Source organism: Stenella coeruleoalba (genome assembly GCF_951394435.1).
Source record: "Stenella coeruleoalba genome assembly, chromosome: 2".
NCBI classification, from domain to species: Eukaryota; Metazoa; Chordata; class Mammalia; order Artiodactyla; family Delphinidae; genus Stenella; species Stenella coeruleoalba.
In genome coordinates this window covers 123,366,783-123,380,850 of record NC_137147.1, presented here as the reverse complement: position 1 = coordinate 123,380,850, position 14,068 = coordinate 123,366,783, and the positions used below count along the sequence as shown (strand labels likewise).

The following is a 14,068-nucleotide window of genomic DNA, read 5'->3' as shown; positions in this document are numbered from 1 at the left end:
GGTCAAAGAAGAAATCACAGTGAAAATTAGAAAAAAAATTTTAATGGAATGCTATTAAAACACTTCCTATTAAAATACATAGGATGCAGCTGAAACTATTCTTAAGAGGAAAAATTTTAGCTTTAAAATACATATACACTTGAAAGGCCAAAAACCAATATTCTAAGCAACCATCTGAAAGAGTAACAAAAAGAACAAACTAAACCCCAAAACAGTACAAATGATGAAATAAAGGTAAGAGCAAAAAGTAATGAAATAGAAAACAAATATACAACAGAGATTAACAAAGCCAAAAGTTAGTTTTTTGAAAAATAAAAATTGATAACTCCTGAAAAGAGTAATGGAGGAAAAAAGGAAGCAATCCAAAACATATCTGGCCCCAAAGGTCTTAGATAAAGGAATCTGGACTGTCCTATACATATATTTATCAAACAAAGATTAATATCAATACAATAACCAACAAAAACCTGACAGTACCGTAAATTATTACTGGCATGAAATTAAAATGGCATGTAGGACTCTAACCACCACCTCCTGTATTTCCAGCCTCTAATAACCTAATTCCAACAATCTTTTGATTCCACTACGTTCCACAATTTATTAAGCCTACCATGTTTTCACTGTCCCTCACCCACTCTATGTTTCTTACATGCCTCCTTATCCAGCTTAATTTTCATATATCCTTAGTCCCTTGGCTCCCACTCTCCCTCCTTCTGCCACATTTCCTGGGAGAAACCTCACCCCTGAGGAGGGCCTGCTCCTATGTAGCTGAATATGGCTGAAAAATAAACAACCATGCTAACTAGGCTAATTAATCTGACAAAATTCATGAAGATCATGAACCTCAAATCTTAAATATTCCCTTCATACTGCCCAGTAATCTTCCATTTCCCAATTTCCTAGTTGATTATTTAATGCCATATTCTATCTCCTCACATCTGCAATACCCATCCTTAATCCTCACTTTCAGCTGATAACTTTGCTACCTATTCTACTGACAGGAAAAAAAAAGCAATCAGAAGAGAAGCTCCTCAAATCCCTGCCATCACAACTATCAACCCACCAGCATCTGTCTCATATACTCTGCCTTCCTTCCTTTTAAGATCTTGACTCCAACAATTCTTCTTTTCCTTCCTTCAATGTCAATTTTTTCTTCCATACTGAAGAGTTCCCAGTGGCACCAAAAAAAAAAAAAAGATGCTATTATTTCACTTACCTAAAACAAAACACAGAAAACAAACAAAAAATCTTGATCCTGAGAGAAATTTAAAATATACTAAATAACAAATTCACATTTGCAGATTCTCAGAGTTTCAATTTTGTAAAGATGTCAATTCTCCCCAAATTAATCTAGAGATTCAATACAATCCTAATCAAAATACCAGCAGGTTTTCTTTTACTATATGCAGAAACTGACAGTATTACTCTAAAATCCATTTGGAAATACAAAGGTATAAGAATATTGAAGGCTACCTTGAAGGGTAAAGCTTAAAGACTCACATACCATCATTTACCAGACTTATTATAAAGCCATAGTAATTAAGATGGGGTGCCCCAAGAGAAAACTCAAAGCTAACAGAAGGAAAGAAATAATAAACAGCAGAACAGAGAGAGAAAATAGAAAAACAGAGTAAAAAAATCAATAAAACCAGAGTTGGTTTTGAAAAAGGTTAAAAAAATTGACAAACCTTTAGCTAGATGGATTAAGAAAGAGAGAAGACTGAAATAACTTACATCAGAATTGAAAGTGGGGACATTACTTACCAGAAATAAACATGATAGTAGCAGAGTACTGTAACAATAGTATGCCAACAAATGTAATAACCTAGATAAAATGGACAAATTCCTAGAAACACAAAACCTACCAATACTGGGAGGGAGGGAGGGAGGAGAAGCTGAATAGATCTACAATTAGTAAGAAGATTGAATAAGTAATCAAAAATCTCCTGAAAAAGAAAAATACTCAACCTGATGGCTTCATTGGTGGGTTCTACCAAAGATTTAAAGAACTAACACCAATCCTTCTCAAACTCTTCCCAAAACCTGAAGAGGAAGAAACGCTTCCTAAGGTCAGCTTTGTCCAGATAACAAACCAAAGACAGTACAAGAAAAGTACAGATCAATATCCCTATGAACAATGATGCAAAAATCCTGAACAAAATACCAGCAAACTAAATTCAGTGGCATAGCAAAAGGACTGTACACCATGACCAAGTGGGATTTATTGCTGGAGTGCAAGAACAGTTCAACATACTAAAATTAATCAATGTGATATCCCACCTTAAGAGAATGAAGGAGAAAAACCACATAACCATCTCAATTGATGCAGAAAAAGGATTTGACAAAACATACTACCCTTTTATGATAAAAACATCCAACTAGGAAAAGAAACTACCTCAACTTAATAAAAATATATAATAGAAAAACCCCAAAGCTTACACCATACTCACTTCTAAAACAAACAAAACATCCAAACTGGAAAGGAAGAAGTATAATTATCTGTCTGAAGATGACATGATCATATATGTAGAATCCCCTAAAGATTCCACAAAAAAAACATTGTTAGAATAAATAAATTCATCAAAATACTAGGATACAAATCAACACACAAAAATCAGCTGCATTTCTATTCACTAATACTCTGAAATGGTAAAATAATTCCATTTACAATAGCATCAAAAAGAATAAAATACTCAGGAGTAAACTTTAGTCAAGGAAGTGAAAGACTTGCACATTGAAAACTAAAAAAGATGGATAAAGAAATTAAAGCAGACAATAAATAGACATCTCACTTTATAGACTGAAAGACAATTTTGTTAACCTGACAATACAAATTCAATGCAATCCCTATCAAAATTCCAATTATTTTTTTTTTTTTGCAGAAATAGGAAAAGCCATCCAAAAATTCATATGGATTATATCAAGAAACAACAGCCAAAACAATACTGAAAAGGAAGAAATTGGAAAACTCACACTCCCTAATCTCAAATTTTTCTACAAAGCTACAGTAATCAAAACAGTACAGTACTGGCATAAAGACAGACATAACAGACCAATGGAACAGAACAGAGAGCCCAGAAATAAATCCATGTATACATGGTCAAATGTCAAAAAGTGTCAATGGACACTATCAACAGAGTAAAACAGCAACCCACAGAGGGTGAAAATAATTATAAATTACATATCTGATAAGAGATTAATAGCCAGAATATATAAAGCGCCCTTAAAACTCCACAACAAAAAATAAACAAGCCAATTTTAAAAACAGGCAAAGGACTTGAATAGACACTTCTCTAAAGATATACAAATGGCCAATAAGCACATGAAAAGATGCTCAACATGACTGATCATTTGGCAAATGCATATCAAAACCACGAGATACCACTTCACACCCATTTGGATAGCTATTTTATGAAACAAATAAAAAAGAAAAATAAGAAACAGAAAATTAGTGTTAAGGTACATGTGGAAAAACTGGAACCCCTATGCATTGGTTTTGGGGAATATAAAATGGTACACCTGCTGTGGAAAAAAGTATGGTGGTTACTTAAAAAATTAAATATAGAATTACTACGTGAACCAGCAATTCTACTTCTAAGTATACACACAAAAGAACTGAAAGCAAGGACTCGAACAACATATTTGTACACCAATGTTCATAGAAGCATTATTCACAATAGTCAAAAGATAGAAACAACCCAAACATCCACTGGCAAATGAACAAAGAAGCAAAATGTGGTATATATATATATATATATATATATATACAATGGAATATTTTTCAGCCTTAAAAAAGGAAATCCTATCACAAACCACAACAAGAATGAACTTTGAAAATATCATGCTAAGTGAAATAAGCCAGTTGCAGAAACACAAATATTATGTAATTCCACTTATATGAGATTCCTAGAGTAGTCAAATTCAGAGACAGAAAGTAAAATGCGAATTACCAGAGATGGGGAGGGATAGGGAGTAGAAGAACGAATGGGGAGTTAGTGTTTAACGGGTACAGAGTTTCAGTATGGAATGATGAAAAAGTTCTGGAGATGGCCTGTGGTAATCACTGCTCAGCAATGTGAATTTATTTTATGCCACTGGACTGAATACTTAAAAATGGTTAAAATGGTAAGTACTATGCTATGTATATTTTACCACAATTTAAAAGAATACAAATACTCCCCTGAAAAGTATGTACACACCTTTAAAATGATTACAGTATTCAGATTTTATTAATTCAACATAACCACTAACTCTTTAGGTCAAATGAGTACTGATTTTTCTGTACAGTGAGTTTTGCCAGAAATGGCAACATTTAAAACCTACCTTTAGAACTAAAACCTATCTTTAGCAAACACAGATGGGTATTTTTTCCACAGAGAAAGTAATATATATCCTAGAGGGGGAAAAAGGAATCTCTAATTAAATGTATTCAAGTAATGTTATTACAGTAAAAAAAATTAATTTAAACTGAACTTTCAGTTAACTGAAAAAAAATTTTTAGTATGTCATTTTATTAAAAGCAGGAACTAGATTTTCAAAAAGATTTCCTATAATAACTATAAATGGAATATAACCTTTAAAAACTGTGAATCACTATGTTGCACACCTAAAAATTATATAATATTGTAAAACAACTATACCTCAATAACAAATTTTTTAAAGAAATTCTGAAAAATTCCCAGTTTGGGATCTACTGTCTTAATTTAAAAGATATCACAGAATCTGGCACTCAGACTCAGACCACACTAACACTGATTGCAGATGTTCAGTCTTTTAAAATCAATTATATTTACTGTTTTAAAGAACACTGTTGCTTAAGTAAATAAATATTTTAAGAGCATGGACTTTAAACAGAAGGTGAATCTTTACTTTTTAAACTTGGCCTTTATTAACACCAATCTTTGAGTTTATCAGAACACCCCATTTTGGTGATGCTGGTAAATCAATTATTTATTAATTTTTTTCAAAAGTTACTAAAATAAACTTTGTAATAAAAGTAACTATGTATAATCAACAACTGAACCTTTTTAATAGATAAACAGGTTTCTATCAAGAGAAAATCTTTAATGATTCATTACCTCTTTAAAAGACGGGAGGGGGTGGGGGGGGACACGACTTCCCCGGTGGTCCAGTGGTAAAGAATCCACCTTCCATTGCAGGGGACTCAGGTTCAATCCCCGGTTGGGGAACTAAGATCCCACACACCACAGGGCAACTAAGCCCACGCACCACAACTACTGAGCCCACACACCACAACTACTGAGCCCGTGTGCCGCAACTACAGAGCCCATATGCTCTGGAGCCCACATGCCACAACTAGAGAGAGAAAACCCGCGTACCACAACTAGACAGAGAAAACCCGGACACCACAAGTAAAGAGAAGTCCATGTACCACAACTAGAGAGAGGCCCACGTGCCACAACAAAGATCCCACGTGCCGCAACTAAGACCCAACACGGCCAAAAATTAAATAAATAAGTAAATAATAAAATACTTAAAAATAAATAAATAAAAGAGGAGAACTTAAGAATTCAATTTTGGATATAATAAACTTGAGATAGTCAGGGATCATATGCTGGAAATGTCAAAAAGGAAGCTAGATATAACACTCAGACCTTAGAGCAAAAAAATACACTTTGGGGAATCTTGTGAAAAACAACGTGCTCACCTATGGATAAAATGTAAAATGAAGAGGCAGAGTCAAAGCCCCAAGGAACATTTATTATTATTGTTGCAAATGAATAGCCCCAAATTATCCTTAAGACATAAGGCTTTAAACAACTTGGCCAACATTAAAAAATTTTTTCAAACAGAAATCTTTCAGCCTCCCTTGAAAAAACCATTCTACTTTCAAGAATTTATTCTAAGGAAGTAATAAGACAATGACAAAGATATATATACATTTATGGATGTTCATCCCAATGCACCCAAAACAGTGAAAACGAACAGGGAAAAGACTATAAGCATATAGGCATGACCTGTCTATATAATGAAATACCATAGCCATTAAAAACAAACATTTTATAACAATGTTCACAATATAATGTTGTGGGCAGAAAATATATAATTCTAGTATTATTTTTAAAATTTTGTAGGTATGGTGTGCACAGATACAAGATGGCACTGTATATTCACGCTACCGAAATTAATAAACTGTGGCCAGTTTTTAAAAATTAGTTTATTTTTTCCAAAATAAACATCATTGTGATAAGGAAAAAAGTTATTACACACAACAAAAAACTAATGGCCACTTTTAAAATTAGTCAGAAAATTAAAATCCTGAAAGATAGAAAGCATGAACTTTAAACCTTACTGAAACGTTCCTTCTACTTTAGCATTTTGTGCAATTTCCAATTACTTTTTCTTCATAACTTGCTTCTAATTTCAAAGCACTATATGACTGAGAAGGTCTATAACAAGTGAAGTGAGAAAATATGGGTCCTAGCTCCAGACAATGTCACTAAAGTAGCGGCACAACCTTTGGTACACGACAGTTTCTAAGGAAAAGTGACTTTTTATAACAGGAAAATTGAAATTATTCATGCTGTAAGTACTACACAAGGCTAGAATAAAATACTGTATATATACAAATATTTGAGGAAAAGTGATTATTACTACTAACAAATGTATTTTTAAGCATGATATAATGTATTACATTAATATTTATGATTAGAAAATGAGTACTTTATTTACTGTGTCCACTATTTCACATATTTATTCCCTTAAAATGTATTTATACCTTTTTTGCATATACAATAGAAATCAAGAGAAGAAAATTAAATGAAAAACATTATCTTGTAGCTAATTTTCAATAACTGAATATCAAATTGGTATCTAAGATTATACCTTATAAAAAAGCAAATTAAGGGACTTCTCTGGTGCTCTGCTGGACCAGATTAACCAGATTAACACTCCGTGCTCCTGAGATTGGTTCAAGATGGCGGAGTAGAAGGACGTACTTTCACTCCCTCTTGCGAGAGCACCGGAATCACAACTAACTGCTGAACAATCATCAACAGGAAGACACTGGAACTCACCAAAAAAGACCCCGCATTCAAAGACAAAGGAGAAGCCATAGTGAGACGGTAGGAGGGGAGCAATCACAATACAATCAAATCCCGTAACTGCTGGGTGGGTGACTCACAAACTGGAGAACACTTATACCACAGGAGTCCACCCACTGGAGTGAGGGTTCTAAGCCCCACGTCAGGCTTCCCAATCTGGGGGCCTGGCAATAGGAGGAGGAATTCCTAGAGAATCAGACTTTGAAGGCTAGCAGGATTTGATTGCAGGACTTCGAAAGGACTGGGGGAAACAGAGACTCCACTATCGGAGGGCACACACAAAGTAGCGTGTGCACTGGGACCCAGAGAAAGAAGCAGTGACCCCACAGGAGACGGAACCAGACCTACCTGCTAGTGTTGGAGGGTCTCCTGCAGAGGCAGGGTGTGGCTGTTTCTCACCGTGAGGACAAGGGCACTGGCAGCAGAAGTTCTGGGAAATACTCCTTGGCGTGAGCCCTCCCAGAGTTCGCCATTAGCCCCACCAAAGAGCCCAGGTAGGCTCCAGTGTTGGGTCGCCTCAGGCCAAACAACCAACAGGAAGGGAACCCAGCCACACCCATCAGCAGACAAGTGGATTAAAGTTTTACTGAGCTCTGCCCACAAGAACAACAGCCAGCTCTACCCACCACAAGTCCATCAGGAAACTTGCACAAGCCTCTCAGCCTCATCCACCAGAGAGGGCAGACAGCAAAAACAAGAAGAACTACAATCCTGCAGCCTGTGGAACAAAAACCACACTCACAGAAAGATAGACAAGATGAAAAGGCAGAGAGCTAGGTACCAGATGAAGGAACAAGAAAAAGCCACAGAAAAACAACTAAATTAAGTGGAGACTGGCAACCTTCCAGAAAAAGAATGTAGAATAATGACAGTGAAGATGATCCAGGGCCTCGGAAAAAGAACGGAGGCAAAGATCGAAACAACGCAAGAAATGTTTAACAAAGACGTAGAAGAATTAAAGAACAAACAGAGATGAACAATACAGTAACAGAAATGAAAACTATACTAGAAGGACTCAACAGCTGAATAACTGAGGCAAAAGAATGGATAAGTGACCTGGAAGGCACAATGGTGGAGTTCACTGCTGTGGAACAGAATAAAGAAAAACGAATGAAAAGAAATGAAGACAGCCTAAGAGAACTCTGGGACAACATTAAATACAACAACATTCTCATTATAGGAGTCCCAGAAGGACAAGAGAGAGAGAAAGGACCAGAGATAATATTTGAAGAGATAATAGTGGAAAACTTCCCTAAAATGGGAAAGGAAATAGCCACCCAAGTCCAGGAAGCGCAGAGAATCCCATACAGGATAAACCAAAGAAGAAACAAGCTGAGACACACAGTAATCAAATTGGCAGATATTAAGTACAAAGAAAACTTACTGAAAGCAGCAAGAGAAAAAAGACAAATAACATACAAGGGAACTCCCACAAGGTTAACAGCTGATTTCTCAGCAGAAACTCTACAAGCCAGAAGGGAGTGGCATGACATATTTAAAGTGATGAAAGGGAAGAAACTACAACCAAGATTACCCAGCAAGGATCTCATTTACATTCGATGGAGAAATCAAAAGCTTTACAGACAAGCAAAAGCTAAGAGAATTCAGCACCACCAAACCACCTCTACAACACATGCTAAATTAGGAACTTCTCTAAGTGGGAAACACAAAAGAAGAAAGGAACCTACAAAAACAAACCCAAAACAATTAAGAAAAAGGTCATAGAACATACATATCAATAATTACCTTAAACGTGAATGGATTAAATGCTCCAACCAAAAGACACAGGCTTGCTGAATGGATACAAAAACAAGACCCATATATATGCTGTCTACAACAGACCCACTTCAGACCTAGGGACACATACAGACTGAAAGCAAGGAGATGGAAAAAGATATTCTATGCAAATGGAAATCAAAAGAAAGCTGGAGTAGCAATACTAATATCAGATAAAATAGACTTTAAAATAAAGAAAATTACAAGAGACGAGGAAGAACACTACATAATGATCAAGGGATCAATCCAAGAATAAGATACAACAATTATAAACATATATGCACCCAACACAAGAGCACCTCAATACATACGACAACTGCTAACAGCTATAAAAGAGGCAATCGACAGTAACACAATAATAGTGTGGGACTTTAACACCTCACTTACACAAATGAACAGATCATCAAAAATAAAAATAAATAAGGAAAAAGAAGCTTTAAATGACAAAATAGACCAGACAAATTTAATTGATATTTATAGGACATTCCATCCAAAAACAGCAGATTAAACTTTCCTCGCAAATGCACACGGAACATTCTCCAGGATAGATCACATCTTGGGTCACAAATGAAGCCTCTGTAAACTTAAGGTAACTGAAATCATATCAAGCATCTTTTCTCACCACAATGCTATGAGATTAGAAATCAATTACAGGAAAAAAAAACATAAAAAACACAAACACATGGAGGCTAAACAATACGTTACTAAATAACCAAGAGATCACTGAAGAAATCAAAGAGGAAATAAAAAAATACACAGAGACAAATGATAATGAAAATATGATGATCCAAAACGTATGGGATGCAGCAAAAGCAGTTCTAAGAGGGAAGTTTATAGCAATAGAAGCGTATCTCAAAAAATAAGAAAAATCTCAAATAAACAATCTAACCTTACACCTAAAGGGACTAGAGAAAGAAGAACCAATAAAACCCAAAGTTAGGAGAAGGAAAGAAATCATAAAGATCAGAGCACAAACAAATGAAATAGAAACAAAGAAAGCAACAGCAAAGATGAATAAAACTAAAAGCTGGTTCTTTGAGAAGATAAACAAAACTGATAAACATTAGCCAGACTCATCAAGAAAAAGAGGGAGAGGACCCAAATCAATAACATTAGAAATGAAAAAGAAGAAGTTACAACACACACCGCAGAAATACAAAGCATCCTAAGACACTACGACAAGCAACTCTACGCCAATACAATGGAAAACCTGGAAGAAATGGACAAATTCTTAGAAAGGTATGTATAACCTTCCAAGACTGAACCAGGAAGCAACAGAAAATATGGACACACCAATCACAAGTAATGAAATTGAACCTGTGATTTAAAATCTTCCAACAAACAAAAGTCCAGGACCAGATGGCTTCACAGGTGAATTCTATCAAACATTTAGAGAAAAGCTGAAACCCATCCTTCTCAGTATTCCAAAAATTGCAGAGGAAGGAACACTCCCAAACTCATTCTATGAGGTCACCATCACCCTGATACCAAAACCAGACAAAGATACTACAAAAAAGGAAAATTACAAACCAATATCACTGATGAACATAGATGCAAAAATCCTCAACAAAATACTAGCAAACAGAATCCAACAACATATTAAAAGGATCATACACCCTGATCAAGTGGGATTTATCCCAGGGATGCAAAGATTCTTCAATATACGCAAATGAATCAATGTGATACACAATATGAACAAATTGAACAATAAAAACCATATGATCATCTCAATAGATGCAAAACAAGCTACGGACAAAATTCAACACCCATTTATGATAAAAACTCTCCAGAAATGGGCACAGAGGGAACCTACTTCAACATAATAAAGGCCATATATGACAAACCCACAGCAAACATCATTCTAAATGGTGAAAAACTGAAAGCGTTTCCTCTAAGATCAGGAAAAAGACAAGGATGTCCACTCTCACCACTTTTATTCAACATACTTTTGGAAGTCCTAGGCATGGCAAACAGAGAAGAAAAAGAAATAAAAGGAATACAAATTGTAAAAGAAGAAGTAAAACTGTCACTGTTTCCAGATAACCTGATACTATACAGAGAGAATCCTAAAGATGTCACCAAAAAGCTACTAGAGCTAATCAATGAATTTGGTAAAGTTGCAAGATACCAAATTAATGCACAGAAATCTCTGGCATTCCTATACACTGATGATGAAAACCTGAAAGAGAAATTAAGGAAAAACTCCCACTTACCACTGCAACAAAAAGAATAAAATACCTAGGAATTAACCTACCTAGGGAGACAAAAGACCTGTATGCAGAAAACTATAAGACATTGATGAAAGAAATTAAAGATGATACTAACAGATGGAGAGATATACAATGTTCTTAGACTGGAACAATCAGTATTGTGAAAATGACTATACTACCCAAAGCAATCTATAGATTCAATGTAACCCCTATCAAATTACCAATAGCATTGTTTACAGAACTAGAAGAAAACCTCTTAAAATTTGTATGGAGACACAAGATCCCAAATAGCCGAAGCAGTCTTGATGGAAAAAAATGGAGCTGGAGGAATCAGACTCCCTGACTTCAGACTATACAAAAAAGCTACAGTAATCAAGAAAATATGGTACTGGCACAAAAACAGAAATACAGATCTATGGAACAGAAAGCCCAGAAATAAACCCATGCACGTATGGTCAACTGATCTATGACAAACGAGGCAAAGATATACAATGGAGAAATGACAGTCTCTTCAATAAGGGAAAACTGGACAGCTACATGTAAAAATGAAATTAGAACACTCCCTAACACCATACACTAAAATAAACTAAAAATGGATTAGAGACCTATGTAAAACCAGACACTATAAAACTCTTAGAGGACATAAATCACAGCATGATCTTTTTTGATCCACCTCCTAGAGTAATGGTAATAAAAATAAACAAATGGGACCTAATGAAACTTCAAAGCTTTTGCACAGCAAAGGAAACCATAAACAAGACGAAAAGACAACCATCAGAATGGGAGAAAATATTTGCAGATGAATCATCGGACAAAGGATTAATCTCCAAAATATATAAACAGCTCATGCAGCTCAATATTAAAAAAACAAACAACCCAATCCAAAAATGGGGGAAAGACCTAAATAGATATTTCTCCAAAGAAGACATACAGATGGCCAAGAGGCACATGAAAAGCTGCACAGCATCACTAACTATTAGAGAAATGCCAAATCAAAACTACAATGAGGTATCACCTCACACCGGTTAGAATGGGCATCATCAGAAAATCTACAAACAACAAATGCTGGAGAGGGTGTGGAGAAAAGGGAACCCTCTTGCACTGCTGGTGGGAATGTAAATTGATGCAGCCACTATGGAGAACAGTATGGAGGTTACTTAAAGAACTAAAAATAGAATTACGATATGACCCAGCAATCCCACTACTGGGCATATACCCAGAGAAAATGATAATTCAAAAGGACACATGCATCAGCTCAGTGCTTTGTGACCACCTAGAGGGGTGGGATAGGGACAGTTGGAGGGAGGGAGATGCAAGAGGGAAGAGATATGGGGATATATGTATATGTATGACTGATTCATTTTGTTATAAAGCGGAAACTAACAAACCATTGCAAAGCAAATATACTCCAAAAAGATGTTAAAAAAAAAAAAGACACATGCACCCCAATGTTCATTGCAGCACTATTTACAATAGCCAGGTCATGGAAGCAACCTAAATGCCCATCGACACACGAATGGATAAAGAAGATGTGGGAACGCTGGCAGAAGACCTCAGACCTCCCAAAAGGCAAAAAACTCCCCACGTACCCGGGTAGGGCAAAAGAAAAAACTGAGACGAAAATATAGGGATGGGACCTGCACCTATGGGAGGGAGCTGAGAAGGAGGAAAGATTTCCACACAATAGGAAGCCCTTTGGCAGGCAGAGACTGCAGGTGGCAGAGCGGGGGAAGCTTCAGAGCCACGGAGGAGAGCGCAGCAACAGGGGTGCGGAGGGCAAAGCGGAGAGATTCCCGCACAGAGGATCGGTGCCGACGGGCACTCACCAGACCGAGAGGCTTGTCTGCTCACCCGCCGGGGTGGGTGAGGGCTGAGGGCTGAGGCTCAGGCTTCAGTCGGAGCGCAGGGAGAGGACTGGCAGCGTGAACACACAGCCTTAAGTGGTTAGTGCACCACGGCTAGCCAGGAGGGAGTCCGGGAAAAAGTATGGACCTGCCGAAGAGGCAAGAGACTTTTTCTTCTCTGTTTCCTGGTGCGTAAGGAGAGGGGATTAAAAGCAATGCTTAAAGGAGCTCCAGTGACTGGCGCGTCCAGAGACGAGCACGAGCCATGGCTAACAGCGCGGACCCCAGAGACGGGCATAAGACGCTAAGGCAGCGGTTGCCGCCAACAACAAGCCTGTGTGCGAGCACAGGTCACTATCCATACCTCCCCTCCCGAGAGCCTGTGCAGCCCGCCGCTGCCAGAGTCCCGTGACCCATGGACAACTTCCCCAGCAGAACGCACGGTGCGCCTCAGGCTGGTGAAGCGTCACGCCGGCCTCTGACGCTGCAGGCTCGCCCCGCTTCCGCACCCCTCCCTCACTCCGGCCTGAGTGACCCAGAGTCCCAGAAGCAGCTGCTCATTTAACCCCGTCCTGTCTGAGCGAAGAACAGACGCCCAAAGGCGACCTACATGGAGGGGCGGGGCCAAATCCAAAGCTGAACCCAGGGAGCTGTGGGAACAAAGAAGAGAAAGGGAAATTTCTCCCAGCAGCCTCAGAGGCAGCGGATTAAATCTCCACAATCAACTCGATGGACCCTGCATCTGCGTAATACCTGAATAGACAACAAATCATCCCAAATTGAGGAGGTGGACTTCAAGAGCAAGATCTATGATTTTTTCCCCTTTTCCTCTTTTTGTGAGTGTGTATGTGTATGCTTCTGTGTGAGGTTTTGTCTGCATAGCTTTGCTTTCACCATTTGTCCTAGGGTTCTGTCCATCCTTTTTTAATTTTTTTTTTTTTTTTTTTTGCGGTATGTGGGCCTCTCACTGTTATGGCATCTCCCGTTGCGGAGCACAGGCTCCGGACGCGCAGGCTCAACGGCCATGGCTCACGGGCCCAGCCGCTCCACGGCACGTGGGATCCTCCCAGACCGGGGCACGAACCCGTGTCCCCTGCATCGGCAGGCGGACTCTCAACCACTGCGCCATCAGGGAAGCCCAGTCCATCCTTTTTTATTTTAATTTTTTTTCTTA

General features: G+C 37.7%; 1 protein-coding gene across 10 annotated transcripts in view; it reads right to left on the bottom strand.

The window, feature by feature from the left end:
- The window catches only part of MEF2A (myocyte enhancer factor 2A), a 178,506-nt gene that overhangs the window by 98,559 nt on the left and 65,879 nt on the right, over positions 1 to 14,068 (bottom strand). The window contains exons 1-2 of one of the 10 annotated variants that reach the window (XM_079907388.1): positions 1,969 to 2,236; positions 1,064 to 1,160 (exon numbers count right to left, since the gene is read on the bottom strand). The exons of 8 other annotated variants lie outside the window; for them this stretch is intronic. The gene's annotated coding sequence lies outside the window, so the exon portion shown is untranslated. Of the gene's footprint in view, positions 1 to 1,063; positions 2,237 to 14,068 lie in introns of those variants that run through there. One more of the 10 variants, XM_079907387.1, reaches the window with a different exon arrangement.